Raw genomic sequence first — 17,255 nt, forward strand, 5'->3', positions numbered from 1 at the left:
ACAGGAGAGGGCTCACCTGGGCAGCAGTGTCCCATCCCAGCTTCCCCTTCCTGACAGGATGCCAGAGTATCACAAACTGAGAGCCTGTGCCTAGGCCCCCTCTGCTCCAGTGCCATTTCAGGCTGCTTTTCATTATACCCAGGGCAACACAGCATAAATACCGAATACACTGAACCTATTTCAGTAAGGGACAGTAATTTTCAGTCTTCACAGCCTCTAACCTCAGCTGAGCAATTCTGAAAGAGCCATGTCCTGTGAAGCAGCCAAGCCCTCTCCCATACACTCCTGACCTACAGATATGCTTAATATGTTAATTTTTGTTTTGCTTTCAGAACAAAACCTGCCTTTTAAATAAAATTTTAACAGATTCTAAACCAGAAACACTGCACTCCCCTGAGGCATTAAAAAATGCAAACTGAAGACTTCCCATGTGTCGGGGTTATTACTTATTTCCTTCTAAAAACAGAAGAAGTGTTGCAACAGTTGTAATGCTCCAGCTCACTAGGCCAAGAAGATGTTTTCTTTCTGCACACTCATTAACCATAGTGTGGAACTCAATAACTGTTCTAATTTCCTACCTTAAATGTTTTTCTTCCCCCCAGTTTTCATTTTATGTTTCACATTTACATAGGACTACACTCTACCACTTACCTTGAGAGTCTAGTTGCTGTCAAACACAATAAAAGGAAAGGAAAGTGTCTGGAATCACAGAAGCTGCAGTGTTGAAAATTTTAATTTAATTTCTAGAAATGAATTTAAGCACTCAAAGCTTTCTTTGTCAGCCGCAGATGAGAAATTGATAAGCTTTGAAGGCAAGCAAATGTTTTTTTAGTCAAATCTCTCAAGTAAATATTTATGTTAGATATAATAACAGATGCTATTTCACACCACAAATTAAATACCAGCTAGTTATTAAATCTGGTGCAATGCCATGAAACTCTTGGGCACAGTTGCCCACAGTAGGTGCACTGTAACGAGGCTGAGCTCCAGGATGGTTCCTGAGCCTCAGCTCCAAACCCAGAGCCTCAGTCAAGCTGCTGCCATGGCCTCAAGAGTCCTTGGCTGAGCCCAGCTCAAAGACAGATTTGCTCTGTGGCACAGGGAGGAATTACCTAACCACACCACACTGCTGCTGCTTTTGCAAAATGCTCTTGCCTTCAGGGCCAAAACACTGGTTTGTGTCTGGTTTGCAAAGACACAGAGCCTGTGAAAGAGAGAAGAGGGCCCAGCATGGGAAACAGAAGGGACAGGACCCTCCATGCTCTGGCAGCCCAGCAGCTTCCCCAGCTCAAAGACACTGGATTTCATGTGCCCCTCCAGGGGTGACGTGATCTGTATGTGAGCACACTGGCCTGTGCTCTTTGTAGCCTCAAAGGTGCAAAACACGCAGCATGTTGAATTTAATTCTAAGAACATGCCAACATTTACACATCTGAGGCACAACAGAGACAGACAGATCCTGCATTGTGAAAAACCACCCTGAATGCAGTGACACCAATAGTGCAGATACAGCAGCAAAGGCTCCCAAGAGCAAACACTCTGCTCTGAGGGGCTCCAGCAGAGATCCCCCAGTGCAGCCTTGGTGCAGGGCCAGGCAGGCTGGAGCTCCCCTGGAGCTGCTCTGGAGCACAGGCACAGCCCCAGCTCCAGCAGCACACTGACAGCCTGCAGGAGGTGATAGGGCAGGAGCATATGTCAATGCTACCTCTTTTCTCTAACTATCTTATTTGGCTAATTGCACAATCACTAGAAGGCTTCAAAGCATGCCAAAGAGTGGGATAATGACACTTCATGGGTGAAAAGGCCTTTCATTTCCCTTTTTCCTCTAATAACCACTGATGACAAACCATTATCTTACCATCTTGCTCTGCCTTGTTGTGTCTTAATGCATGTATTTAACAAGATTACTTAAGAGTGTAGCACAAGGGATGCCTAATAAGGCAAGAACATTAATTTTGAAAGTCCCACTTTATCTCTTATTACTGCAATATTTTTGCCTGCTGCCTTGGCAGAGCATGAGGGCTGTAAACCAGCAGGGTTGGGTAGTGGGACTCCTTTACTCCTCACGGAGCTGCTTCACTGCTTGTAATTACAATACTCTGTTTACACCACGGCTCTTTTAGATAAGGCACTTGTAAGTCCAAATGGCAGAAAGGAAAGTCTGACTGCAACAACCAAAGCAGCAGAGGGAAGGGAAATCCTTGGAAATCATTTGTGCCCATAGCACAGTGCAAACAACCCAGGCAGGTGAATGGAGCTGGGGCACATTTCCTAACTGGTGTGGTGATACCCAGGTGGGCAGCAAGCCTGGAAACAGACAGAAGCTGACAGCAATCACTCAGCACACAGCAACTCCTTGGCCCAAGTCTGTAGTTGCCCGTGAACAACCCCACTGAACTTAAAGGTAATACCACATGCTCAAAATCAGGACAGGTTTCAAACACAGTAAGAGAGAATTGCTATATCCATCTGTCCTGTCCAAACTGGAGGGTGAGAAGCAGCCTTGCTGCAGGTCCTGCTGGAAAGGATCATGAAATCCCACCAGCAGAAACACTGCAGTGTGCAGTCAATCAGACAAGTTATTAAGCAAGCAATGCTCACAATCTCCTCTCATTCCTGAAGCTGGGAGAATTTTTCAGCAAAATGATGCAATTCCAAAAGTACATTATATCACAGATTCTCATGGAGCAAAATAAGGCACGTTCATACTATTGGAAGACCATCATAATATTTTCCTCTGTTCATCAGGATAATAAAATAGAGTAGTGCTTCTCAAACACAAAATCAAGCTAGAGTTCTAGCAAAAAGGTGATAGGAATAGTGTTGCATCTCATTAACTATCAATGAAGAATACAAGCATATATTTTCAAAAGAAAGACACATCCATAGTATGCTAAATACAATAAGTATTAATTAAATCATTATTAACAATCAAAATCTAATTTCTTTCTGTCACTTTCTGATATCTTAACTAAAGGCATATTTGCAATACTATTATAACGAGTTACAGTTCAAGCAATAGAGCTGCTTGCAATAATTCAGAAACATGTACACTTTCATATGAATATATCATGCCTAACTAATGAGATTGCTCATTTCATAACTTCAGTTCCATTTTTATTATTTCATAAAACTGGAAGTCCTTATCCATTTTATGAAAAACACCTTTGTGAAATTCATTAAATAAGCATAAAAAATTCATTAAACAAGTGAATTGCATTCATGGCTGCTTTGATGCAAATGCCCTTTAAGCAATGTAAAACTCCATATTGATTTAACCTTTCATGTTCTGATATTTCCATGTGGAGATATATATATAAATATATATATAAAAATCTTTATTCAAGGAATGAAATTAAGTGCTGATCCCTTGATCTCCAGCCAGGGTGAGGTAGCTTGGTCAATTTAAATAGTCATTGCTGATCAGCAAACAGCTGAGTTTGTATTAAAACATAGCACTATTATTTCTGTATGTCTTTGCTGGCAAATAAATACACATATAATATATTGGGCCAAATCAATATGATGCCTGAAATTTCCTCTGTAGCAGAAAGTCAACCCAATATTGGCTAAGTCCTGTGGGACTAGTTATAACAAGCTCATGCTGGTGAGGCAAAAGGTAGATGAGCTGAGTACCTGGTGAGCTGCTCATCTCAAAGCCACTGCAAGCTGCAGCAAACCGTGCAGCCAACAAGCCAAGGTCTGTCTGAACCCAACCTGGGGCAGGTGGTACATGGGGGAGCTGCCAAACTGAGGGAGCAGCTCCATTTCCTTGGGGTCACTGTGTCCCTTCAGTGGTTTCAACAGCCACTTGTCTTTAACATGCAACTTTAAACTCCACTAAAAACACGAGTTTTCCCCAGTACTTAAGGCAGTGTGAAGAGTGAAAGAAATCACTAATCCCTTATCCAAGAGCCATTCTCTTCTCAGTGTTTCCAATGCATGGACAAGTGAGGATAACATGAGAAATACACACCTGCAACAAAAACATCTGCTACTGAAGATGTGCATCTGATTAGACTCAGAATTGTCATGGAATAATGTACTTTTACTCCTCCAGTCATCCAAAAACTCCTGTTGATGAGAAGCAATCATTTCTTCAGAAGACTTATGGTTGTCTAACTCCAGCAACCCACAAGATATCCAGATCATTCCAAAATAACTACCCACAGCTGAGGTTCATGGTGGATCTCAGCAGTGTGAGGCACTGACACCTCACCCCACCACAAACCTCCAACTCTGGCACGCATCAAGTTGGAGGCCACCATGCAAACCTGACCCCGAGGCTCTCAGCAGTCTGAGGAGGGCACTGACTGCAGCAGGGTTCCAAAATTCCTCCCCACTGAGCCAGGCCTGAGGCACAACAGTGGGAGAAGAGCAGGTCAGCTCACTGCTGGGCTGATCCTTTCTGCTGTGCTTTATATCCACGAGTTTCAAGGAAGAGAATTAATCAAACAGTGCTTATATGAAGGGGAGGGTAACATACCACCTTTACAGCTTCCCAAGGTGCACATTTAATGATGCCACTCCTGAATCACCTTCCACAGCCCTTCCATGCCTCATTTTCCGTCCCAGGTGCCTCTCTTGCACACTTCCTTTTCCCTCAGCTCATTTTTCTCCAGAAAACTGAGCCAGAAACAACCCCTATTTCCATTTCTAACCATTTAAATTATAAACAATAATTTTTACACACCAAAACAGGTCTTTAATTCTCATATTTCCCTCCAAAGTACACCCAGACATCCTTATGCTCAGTAAGCTGAGCCAAACAAAACAAATCAAGTCTCTAGGCCAAGCTTTCCAGGAGTTAAAAATAAGCCCCAGAGTATTAAAATAAACTTCCAAAAGAACAAAAAAATCCGAAAACATTTTTAAAGTATCATCATTTTTAAAACTCCCCAATTCTTAACCAATGTCCCAGAAGCTGCTGTTTCAAAAACAAAAAAGGAGTAATGACTTTTTTACCCAAAAGAAAAAAGGAATCACATTGAAAATGAGCTTTGTAATACAGGTGTTTCAGCCTTAAATCACAGAATTGCATAAGCCAGCACAGCATAAAGCTCCTTCCACCTCTATTATCACAACAGTGAACAAAAGAGATGAAAACATCCTCCCTTCCCACTTTTGTACTTCCCAACCCTCTGACACTCACAGCTCCTCAGCTGGCTTCCTCTGCCCCAAAGGGCATCTGCCACAAAACAAGCCCAAAATAGTATTTGAAGCCATTTAACTTAAGCATTATTAGGTTTTAGCTCAGACCTCCCTTGACACCATTGGCCAACAATAAGGCCTCCAGGTACCCTGAAGATTTTTAAGCCTCGACAAGACTTACACGGGCACATTTCACCTGCAGCAAGATTTAAAACTGGCTTTGTAATAATTAAAAGAGAAAAAAAACAAAGGCGGGGGGGGGGGGGGGGATAAAAAACCTTGGGAGCTTTTTTTCACAATTACTAATTTAACAGACAAACTATGTTTTATTGATAGTTCCAATAATAAATTTGTCTTCCATACATGCTGCTGCTGATGCCTAAAATAAGATGTGCAAGAAGAGAATCTTGTGCCTAAGGCTTTTTTAGGAAAATAGACAACAATTCAAGCAAGAGCTCTTCAGCAGAACCCCACTCTGCAAGGGCTGCCCCTTGCCTTTCTGGCTCAGAAAAGGAGCTCAGCATTTCTGCACACGTGCTGCCATCAGTCTCCCCACTCAGGCAGGCACAAGCTCACACAAGTGTCAGTCCTGCAGGCTTAGTCAGAAACTAGATTTTAATTGAAGAAAATAATTGGTCTGATAGCACCATGACTTTTAAAATTTGACTGTCTGCATGCTATTGGAAATAGAGGTATAGACTACAGAGAGCCTATAGCACAAACAACTCATTCATCTGGAGTAAGATGAATTGGCAGGCATATAAAGTTACTGCTGTGTATTTTGGGAAAAAAATATTATCCTTAAATTTTGCAGGTGAATGAGCAGATCTAAAGTGCCTCAAGGTCAGCGTGACAATTCCAGCTGAAAGTCAGCCCAGGAGCTTCCAAGACCTCTGACTTGTGCAATCACCATGCTGAAATATCACACCTTGGTCAAATGGATGCTGCCAGAGATGCCAGCAACCCTCTCTCCTCACACACACAAGTGCAACCCAAGAGCACAGTCCCAGTTCAGCTGTCCTTCGAGAAGTTATCGCAGCTGCAAATACCCAGGGTGCTGTTAATCTGCAAACAGGGCTTTCTGCAGCCTTTCCCTTGCATTTAAATCAGTTTCACTTGAGAAAAAAAAAAAAAAATCTGTTTGTTTTAGCTAGGCTAACTAATCAGTGATGTGTTTGGCTGGAAACCTGTTATGTTTTGCTACTTTATCATGTTGCTATTTCCATGTTCAAAAGCTAGTTAAATTATTTACGCTACACTTCATATATTGTGTACAACACTTGCCTTGACACGAACAGCAGCAACTGCAAAGCCAGCTTCCTTGAGCCAGTGCTCCAGGATAACGGAGTGCTGTGCTTTGCAGGGAATGTCAGAGCCTCAACTCTCATCCTTCCTCCCACCCCTCCCAAAAAGAAAAAAAAAAGCCACAAAGACATGAATTGGCTTCAAAGTCTCAAATAGCGATGTTAATTTAATTCTGGAGACTATTACAAAACACAGAGTATAAAAGGAATAAGCTGAGCATTAGCTCAGTGTAAGAGCCTACCTACATCTAAAATTCACTGTGAATGATAAATTGCTTTCAGCCAATAACACCCAACATTATTTTAAAATGTATATTATAGAACATGTACTTCAAGAGGCTCTGTGAATATTTTATTATACCATCCCAATCATTTAGACTGTGTGATATGCATCTCATTGTAGTTGCACTTTCTTTTAAGGTACAGTTTGATTTCCTCCGTGTCTTTTTATTTATTTAAATCACAACTGAGTTGAATTACCATTCCTTTGCTCATCAGCAACCAAATTGGGCAGAGTTAAGAAACCCTGAAAACTTGAGAAGCACTTCTGTGGTCAGAAAAACAAACCTCCTCAGGTATCTCAGAGGCCTGAAATCACACTCTAGTGACCATGGGAGCACACCCTCCCCCAGCACTGCTGTTGTGAAGTATCTCCCAGCAGCATTTAAGGAAAATACACAAATTTTTAAAATGTGACTGTTGCAGCAGAATGGGGTTCCTACAGTTCTGCTGCTGCAAAAGCTAACAGCTATTTTTCTGAGATCCACTATGGACACTGACACAGAGCAAGCCCTTTCTGATGCCTTCACCTGGCAGAAAACCAGCAGCCACCTCTGCAAAGTGAAGTGTGGAATTTCAGTGCCACCTCGCTTTCCACTGCATTCCAGCTGGCTCTGGCAGTCCCCCACTAAAGCAAGGGCTGCACTCAGTTCCACGGGCAGGAAACACCACACACACCCCAAGGTAATTCCAAGCAATGGACATCTCCAGCAGATCCAATGGTGCCTTCCTGGGAGGCCAGCAGAAAATCCCATGGTGCTCTACAGACACACTGCAACACACCTCGTGCCTAAGGAGTTCACAGCATTTGGAAAACAATAACTTGTACATAAAGCAAAACAGGGGTCACAGGCTGCGGAAGGAGATTACAAACAAAGTCTTTTGGTGTAATATTACTACACTTTCTATATTGAGCAGTAAGCTCACAAGCTGTTAAGTGCCTTGCTGTATATTATTATTAAAATTCAGTAAAGAGGCATTTTACTCAATCAGGTCAGGGCTGAGTGATCCCCCCAGTTCAAGGCTTGATATTGCACAGGTCTTGTGAATTGAGTCACAGGTATCATGAAACATTACAAGTCAAATCAATATTTTATAGTCCTTGCACAGACCATGAGCCTGAAACTCTATCAGCATGGTGTTCTGAACAGGAGGATTTGCAAGAGCTAAAATAATTTACTCTAATAAGGCACTGACCCATGCAGTCCTTAATGATCATTTAGCTTTGGCAATACATCTAACCACTATTGAGCTGCTTGGGACTTGTGGGGATTTTTTTCGGCAGAAAACTCCTACATCAGATTAAGGACGTAAGGAGTAACCCAACCGCAAGGCTCAGTTTTGTTTCATGTAAATTCATTCCTATTATATAAACTGCTAAATTAAGAAATGAGGTATTTAAAACAAAGAGGTTAAAACACAGCCACAAAGACACAAACAAACATCACAGAAATCCTTAATTCCATTTCTTGCCTTGTTTGCTTATTGAAGTGCCATATGTTTCTGCAAGTGCTATGAAAATATCATAAGATCATAATTATAAGGTTTGTTGAATTATAGAGTAAAGAAGCCACTTATTTACATTTAAATATGAACAGTGGTAATTGAAATGTCACATGTTTCTCTGTTCTTGACTCCAGAAAAATATTTATCTACCAACAGCTTGATGTGCTTTCAACAATGGCCTGGATTCATGAAAGGGATTGTTACTCACATCACTCTCTGCTTTTATTTATTTCTCCCTTATGATTTACAAACTCAGATGGGGACTCCTGAAGTCTGCAGGCACTGACGTAGCCATGAAGACATTGTGACGTAAACAGGTACTAAGGATTGTTACTAAGTTGGTGTTCAATAATTCTTCGACCTGTCAGCATGTGAATCCCTGCAATAGCTTTAGGAATTCAGTTTTAAATTGACCTTATTGAATTGATGCAAAAAACAACCGCAGATGTATTAAACTGATTAGCTCTTGTTAAAGCCCAATAGTGAGCACACCCAAGCCAAGCTGATGTTGAGTACACACAGGGAGGCAACCAGCCATTTCTACAGCTAAACCCCATACCAGGCTACCACCAGTAGAAGGAGGATGGATAAATATTTAGGCTCAACAGAAGAGTACATGTGAAACAATCTATGGTGCAATATTTTTACTGACTGATAAAAGACACAGAAAGCAATGAGGACAAGCAAGCCAGGCAAGGACCTCGTAATAAAGCAATTCCAACACTGCTGACTGCCCACTGCACATTTGCTCAGGCTTTTGCTAGCTCTGCATAATCAAAGAGGCACTGAGAGCTGATGCATGAGGAACAAGCAAAGCAGAGGAGCAAGTCTTTGTCCACCTTTTAGGGTTCAGCCTTTGGGAGCCTGCACTGTGACATGCAACTGAAACTTTGGAGAAGCAGCACCTCCCATGGTCACCCCCCTGCCCCCAGGCAGGTGCCCAGGCAGACCCACCACTCACTGCATCAGTATTTGGTACAACTAATTCACCTTTCACTCCCAACAGCAGCCAAAGAAAAAAAGATATACAAATATCTCCTCCACCACTACCACCAATACAGATCTCTGGTGCTAAACCCAGCCATGCAAAGACCAGCACAAATTTTACAAAGATGAGAAGACAAAACAAAATACAAAATAGCCATGGAAGCTGTAGCTCTGCCTGGGTAGTCATTCAAACATCACACATCATATTAAACTCTTTCTTGAAAATAATAAACACTGCAGATTCGTATTCCATCTTTGTTACATGTTAGTATTCTTTGCTTCATTGCCCATTTACAAATCATGAAGAATTCATAGATGAATAATGGACTGAGAATAATATCTATGTATGTATATATATATAAATATAAAACTCAGCACAAGCCAGGAAGAGGATAAGCTCTTCCTAGGCACAGTAAATTAAAGACCAAAGTAATAAAATCAAAATTAAAAAATCAAACCAATGTTGCTAAGTGTCTAAAATCCTTTCCAGTAGCTCAGATGGGCAGTCATTCTGTTCCACAGTAAAGCATGCCATTTCATTGTCCATAGAGCCTCCCCACAATATATAAATGAATTATTTTCTGGAGGTTTCCCCATTGTCTCTAGAGAATTTACAACACATTAAATTTAGCTCCTGTGTCTCCTCCAGGATGATATGCTACTCCAGCTACAGGCTGCTGTGTGCCTGGGCCAAGGACAGAGGTACCCTCCCCTCTCTCCCCACACACAGGAAGGCCCTTGGGAAGCTCTGCGTCTCCCAGGGCACTCCCAGTGCAGCTGGAAGACACGAGCACAGTGGGGACACCAGCACACTTCTCACCCACCTTGGGCAGTCCCAGTCCCACAGCCATGTGCCTCATGCTCCTACTGCCAACCACTCTTCATCCCAAACCACAGCCCTGCTCGTCCCTCCTGCCCCAGGCATAACAAATCTACTGAACAAGGACCTCAGGGGTGCTCTTCCCTGTGCTAAAGTGGAGCTGCCAATAGTCTCGCCCCTGAGCAATCCCCACTAAACTGTGGGGAAGCAGGGCCAGCCCTCAGCCCCACCTGTGGCTGCAATCACCCACATCACAGCGGCACTTTGACATCATTCATAAAATCCACATTATTTATGATATGTGATGATTCCTTCAAAGTATATGTCTGAGATTTTTTCCCAACTAGGAGACTGGTCACTGACCCTTTTCCTTCAGTCCTTTCCTTTTCTCTCATTTGCAGGACATTTGAAGTGACAATCTCTACCTGAAAGATGGGTACAACCACGGAACCAAAATTCTACTTTCAAAAGTAAAGTAGGCCTCTGGAATACAAACTGAATGGACTTCCAGCAAACCTCATGCCTTTAAATGATTCATGAAATGAAGTCAAGCCCACAACTGGTTTCCTGAAAAATGTTATCCACATCTTGGTTTTAACTTAAAAAAAATAAAAATAAAAAGTTTGTTATCTTTATTTTAAAAATTTCATTGCTGATTATTACCTCTTAGTGGAAATAATGGCACCTTCTCATTGTGGAAGTCTATCAGTGAAAACATATACCCTTTTATGAGTTAAACTGTTTGGAAAACCTTTTAAACAATTACTCAACTCCTCTGAAATTTCTTTCAAGGGATTGAAGGCTTTTTCTGTATCAAATTATCTGGATTTCTCATGGATTATGCATTTTTCAAAAACTCACTCATCACAGATTAAAGAGAGAAAGGGAAGTAAGAAAGGACACAATAGAAAAAAAAAAAAGATCAGTAAAGAAAAATATTTTAAATATTAATGACCAAGGGGGAAATGGAAACACATTAAAGGCAAATGTGAGAGCTTTTAAATATGTTATTAAAATTGATTTATAAATGAGACTCTTCTTTAACCACGTGCTTTAGCCTTCACTACTTATTTCCTTCTGCTATCTCTCCAAGCATTGGTGCCACCACTCAAAACTTATGGCATTAAGGAAAGATATCCAGAAAATAGGCTGGCAACAACCATGGGCTGCTCAAACTGGAAGATGTCACTCTGTTAAGAATCTCAGAATGAGACGAGAAACTGCATACTTGCAGAATGTCTGTTCCAGGTGAGTCTGGGATGCAGCAGGGGCTGCCCTGCTCACCCCACGGGCAGTGGGCAGGCAGTCAGGAGCAAGGAGGGCCTGGTCAGTGCACAAATGCAGACAGGAATTATTTACAAAGACAGAAAAAGACATTTGCCATTTCTGATCCCCTTCCCCCTCTGCACAGACATCCATTGCCCGTGTGGCTGCACACTGGCCCTGGACAGGCTCCAAGGGTTGATCCATGCACAGGGCAAACCAAATCAGCATTTCCACAGGAAAGTGTCTGCAGGTTGATGCTGAAGGACTGGAGAAGCCTGTCCTGTGCAGCCTGGGTGTGAACCCACAGGCAGCACACAGCATGCTGCAAGCCCTGCCTTCCACACCAGATCCCAAGTTCACATAAATTACCTCAGGAGCCTGCATTTTCAGGAAGTATCTTCTGGAGTTTTCCAGAATTCCAGTGATGCCCCCTCAGGGCCGGGACAGCTGACTGCAGATCACTGCTGCTGGCACATCAGAGCACAAGCCACCGCAGCTTTCAGAGGTGCAAGGGTGCATCCCACCGCCAGCAATGAGAAGCAGCTGAAGCCATGTGACTCCTGGGTCACATTTTTATTAAAGGACAAAGCAGCAGAATGTGTATTCACAAACAGTTTGATTAACATAACTAAAATTGTGGAAATTATCCTTGAACAAATATAAAAATGCATATAACACTGTATGTTTAAGAAATTCAATATTATTTATTTAATTTAATTTAAATATGAAAAATGTTTTATCTTAAAGCTGCTATCTATCGTAAACCACCAAAACATTATAGGCGAAGACTCCAAACAGAAATATAAAACATCACTGAGAACTACAGATCTTGTACGTTGGATTTTGTGGTGAGAATGGTCCACAAAACTCATTCTGCATGTCCTCATAAGATCCTTTTTTATAGCAGGTTATGAATCATCACATGATATCTTTAAATGGATGATCAATACTATATTTTCCCATAAAACGCTTGGTTTGAAATCCGATTTTAAGTGCATTAGAGTTTTTGTGCACTGAATGAGTGAGTGTCATAATAAATTGTCATCAAATATGAAAGAAATATGGCTTAGATTAATTGCCATATTTATTTATGAGTCTATAAAATACATTGTGAAAGTCCTGGCACATTTTTGGGATTCCAGTTTGAACTTTCAAGCAAGCTAAAAGCATTAAACGAGACTGGAAGTAGATTTATTATTGGAATGTTTTTAATTGCAGCTTCAACCAGACACAGGTATTAGAATGGCTGTGCCCTTAATGGCCATCTCATGTGTTTTTTTCTTTAAAAATGATATACTTTCCATATTTTTATTGATTTCATAAGATTTATTGTAGATTAGTGCTGCTTGTGTGTGAAATTGCAAGTGGTCCCAGCTTCCCCAGAGTAGAGGGCTGCAGATGGCCCATTGCTGGAGCCACTCCTCCCCAATGCCCACAGCCTCCAGCACAGCCTGAAAGACTGCTGAAAGACCAGAGAAAAACCTGCATTACCTGAAGGAGACTGGCAGAAGAGTCCTCAGTGAACTACCCAAAGGGTCCTGTTCTGCACTCATTTCTACAAATGCAAAATTGAATTAATCCAGACAGGATTTGGAGAGGGAACCCAGCTGAACCCTTTCTTTATTCAGATGTTAACCAATGAAGACGTTCAGGGCCAACAGATTTGATGGGGTGGGACTGTCTTGGGTGAAGTATTTTCTGGGTTTGGAACAAGTTTTAAGCTCTCTATGTTTCTAATGTACAGCAAACACAACTGGGTTTTGTAAATTGCAGATAAAAGTAAATAAGGAAGCACTTTTGACATTCACATTTAATAGTGCACAGAAATTGGTGAAGAACACCAATTTCTTGGAAGAGAAGGCACAGTTGCATTGTGGACAGCTTACTAATTTTAAAATAAACTCTGAAAATTACAGCAAGGCAGAGTAGGTGATAGAATAAAACTACCATTCACTGCCACAGAACCAAAATGACAAACTATACCTAAGGTGACGTTAAATTAAAACCCTTCAGTTTAGCAGCCACGTGACTTTCACATCAACTGCACACAAGCTGATACAAAGGCCCCAAAAGCACAAGACACAGCTGGGTGGTTAATGGTGAACCCTGCTCATGATGTGTCAGACCAGCAATCACTTCATCACCAAATTTAAAATAAATAAATAAATAAATATTTTTATTGATTTTACTGGAAACTGAATCCACATAGGGGTCACACAGATTCAAAGCTGCCCTAGTCTCCTGGCATAAATTAACTCTCATCTCAACAAAGCACAAACAAGTTCTTAGTGGTGAAGTTCTCACAGGTTTTGTGTAGATGTATCTTCACCAGATGAATCCATACTTTATAGAATAATCTACAGATAACCTGAAGAAAGCCAGAAGTGCTCGACTACCCTGATGCAGATCACTCCTACAAAAGAAGTGTTTTCTCATCAGCAAAGTATGTTTTCATAAGCTGGGGTGATCACAAGTTAGTGATGGCCTCAGATAAAAGGAAAATACCACCCCAGAGCCTGGGAAAGATTCATGACCAGCTTCCACCCTCTTGGCTGCTGCTGGGCACAGCATGGAACAGAACAAAGCCCTGGGGCCAACCATCCTCCAGTAACACTCAAGCCCAACTGTCACTTTTACAGCCATATCCCAGAACTTCATCACAGCAAACACGGTGATTATCTGAGATTTAGCAAACCCATTGATCATTATGTAAGTGATGCTGGGAGCCAAGTGGAGCTGCCAGTCCTTGGAGAAGAGGCAGGAGGGTGAGGTGGCAGGGGGAGGGCACTGCAGAGGACTGTTAGGAAGAAGCAGCTCACTGTCACATAAAGGAGCCCATGCAGAAGTAGTGCTTGGGGATCCTTGTGAATTATCACCTTTGTCTGTCCCTTAATTTCCAAATGATATCTTAAATTGCTCTCATTTAGCCCTCCATCTCAATGAGGGGGTTTGGAAAAGCAAAGCAAAGGCCCAGCCATGCATTTCTTTCACTTTGCATGTACCAAAACCAGATCAAAAGTGTGTAGCTTCTTAGATTAACGAGCCTACATAGATAACTCTTCCAGAAATTCACTGACAACTTTTTGGATGTCCCCTTTCAGAAGACAAGCATCCAAACGCATCTTTATCACCAAAGTATTTCAAATGTGACAAAAACAAAATGCTACTTTCAGGTTTAACCTTCAGTCGACAAGGTACCACCCGTTAGGGGGCAATACCTCACCCCCTAAACCAGCTCTTGTCTCAACTTCACTGGGCCAGTTCTCTCCTCTGTCCTGAGATAGGTCTTTATTTTCTGCTTGTATATTAAGGAACTAAAATGCTTTATCTTCAACAAGATATTAATCTTTATATTGTCCTAATATGTTTCTGCCTCTCAAGCATAAATCAGTCTTGAAAATAGCCTCTGAGATAAAGACAGTAACCAGCAAGCTTCAAAATAAAACATCATATACACTATTTTAGTTTGTCAAAACAATTACTGTTCATTTTGGCTTTATTCAGTTAAATCTGCAGTGACTGATCAGTATAAATTATGTATTAGGCTGTCCAGCTGTACTTGTTTATTCATGCATGGACTTGAAGAATTTTCATTTTCTCAGTACAAAAAAGCAACAGCCAAAAAATCCCCCTGTATTCTAAAATATAAAGACACTTTCTTCTCAGCCACATTTCTGCTACATGTTTTTGAAGCTGCTTTCTTCTTCCCCTGCTTTTTTTCAATTAACCTATTATTTCATTTGCAGTTATCGGCAGCTGCATTTGCATCAGTAGGAAGCACATACTGCTACTTTCACCCCTTGCAATTACCTCCCAAGCAAAGCAATATCAGAGCTAAACCAAATGATGTTGATTTTAAAAGCATCAAAAATCGCATTGTTGGCTGCATTTGAACTCCTGCCTTGCTTCAAGAAGAACTGCTTGCGGAAATGTTTACAGTTAAGCCTCACAGTCCTCTCTTTCATGAACAAAAGTTTGCGAATCAAGAGAGATCATTTTCTGGTTTTGCTCGTGTTTGTAGTCACACACTCCTGGTAGGACGACTGGGTGAAGGGAAGGCACGTTGTGGGGGTGGGTGGGATGATCTGCTTGTGTGCAGGGAGAGAGATGACACAGATTTAGAGAAAGATCTGCAGTGACCATGTACAGCATCAGTTGTGCTTCTCCAAGACATGGTGTATGTGCAGAATGGAAATTGGGCTGTTGAAGCTGATTTCCTGCAATGAGAAAAACGGCAAATTGCACACTCCAACCCAAAGCTACCCTCCGCCGAGCTGGGTTCAAGGACTTGTTAACAGAAGGTTTTTGCTAATATTTACAAATCACAGAAAGATATTTTGGCAGCTTTGACATACAGAATACAGTTGCCCAGAGATGGACAGGCAGAGTGAATGGTGGCAGTGCCCAGAACACAAAGAGACAGAGTTTGTGTCCTCCTAAAGAGCCGGGGAGCACAGCAGAACTTGTATTTGTTAATAGGAATGCCATTCACTCTTCCAGGTTGTAAGGGCAATTAAAGGGGTCATCTGGATGGCTTTTGGGCATATCTAGAAAAAATTATGCTGCTGAAGCATCTCCGTAGGGCAGTGTTGTAAGTGGGAGAGAGCTGCGTTGGGAAAGGCCACCTCCCAAAGCTTAGCTCAGCTACAACGTACCTGACAGGTAACCGAATTGTTTTCACGTTGATTGTGCATGATAAAGATTGGGAAATGAAATTGCTTGTATTGATCTGCATGATCTCTTTTATAAAAATGCTTTTTTGCACAGGGAATTCTGCCTCAGTTTTGGTGGCCGCTGTGCTTGTCACTTCGGCAAGGAGGAGAAGAGCCCTGCATGCAACCTGCCAGCACAAACACACCGCCAGCGACAGCTCCTCTGGGCTCTGAGCCGCGGGCAGGATGAGCACATAGCTATTCTTGTTGTTTCTACCATCAAATAACATACCAAGTGTTCTGGTGAAAAGACTAAATTTTGCTGAATTAAGTGCTTTAGAACAAGTGGTTTTATTACTTTATAATTAGCATAATTTTCCCCATAGGGATTCTTGCAATTAAATAATTAGCAGTAACGTTACCCAAAGGTGTTCTTTAATGAATTTTAAGTTATTGCCGCTGTTAACGACAATTGACACGGCTCGGGTTTGCAGCGCTTCGTCTCGCCAGACTGCGGGCGACACAGAGGGCTGTGACAGCCGGCCCTGAGCTCCGGTCCCCCGGCTCACCCCAGCGGGGCGGACGCGGCTTGGGCGCCCCGTTTCCCTCTCGTGGCTCCGGCCCCGCGGGCAGCGGCCGGGCTCGCAGCGGCCCCGACGGCGCGGGCAGACCGGCAAGGGCGGTCCGGGCCGCGCTCCGCCCGGGCTGCGGCAAGGCTGTCGCGGCTGTGCTCGCCGGGCAGGACAAGGCAGGGCAGGGCAGGGGCCGCCCGGCTTGGGGCGCGCAGGGGAGCGGCCCCGGGCCGGGCCGGGCCGGCGCGCATCGCTCGCGGATCGGCAGCGCCACCCGTCGGGGAGCGGAGCGGCGGCGGAGCGGAGCGGCTCCGGCGGGACGGGCACGGCTGCCAGGGCTGCCCACCGCCTCCGCGGAACACGGCCCCGGCGTGTTCGGGACAAGTGCCACCGAGCCGCCCCGGGCCGCGTTTTCACTTGGTTTTCTTTTATGAATTGCCACTGGCAGGACATCGCGCCCTGTCCGGCCCGAGAGCGCTGCGGCAGCTCCAGCCTCGGGGGCGGGGGTGGGGGGGGGCGGGTGGAAATCCCGATTTACCTCCCGGTGATCTCGCCTCAAAGGCAAATTCGTAATGTGTAAGTCTCTGGTTAAACAAGGGCATTTCCATTTGTTAATTGATGCAATTATGCCGTGGCGGTAGCGGGCCGACCGAGCTGCGGGCAGCCATCCATACATCACCGCCCCGCTGACCTGCCACCGCCCCGGCCCCCCTGCTCC

The 17,255-nt window shown here is 43.2% G+C and overlaps 1 long non-coding RNA gene across 1 annotated transcript in view; it reads right to left on the minus strand.

Annotated features, from left to right (window-relative positions):
• LOC136295860 (uncharacterized) overlaps nucleotides 1-11,745 on the minus strand; it is a 71,251-nt gene extending 59,506 nt beyond the window's left edge. The window contains exon 1 of the long non-coding RNA XR_010722817.1: nucleotides 11,683-11,745. This is a non-coding gene — a long non-coding RNA (uncharacterized lncRNA). The remainder of the gene's footprint in view (nucleotides 1-11,682) is intronic.
• Nucleotides 11,746-17,255: the final 5,510 nt, after the last annotated feature.

The sequence above is a fragment of the Chamaea fasciata genome, unplaced genomic scaffold (genome assembly GCF_029207755.1).
Source record: "Chamaea fasciata isolate MVZ Bird 193981 ecotype frontalis unplaced genomic scaffold, bChaFas1.0.hap1 SCAF_12, whole genome shotgun sequence".
NCBI lineage: Eukaryota > Metazoa > Chordata > Aves > Passeriformes > Sylviidae > Chamaea > Chamaea fasciata.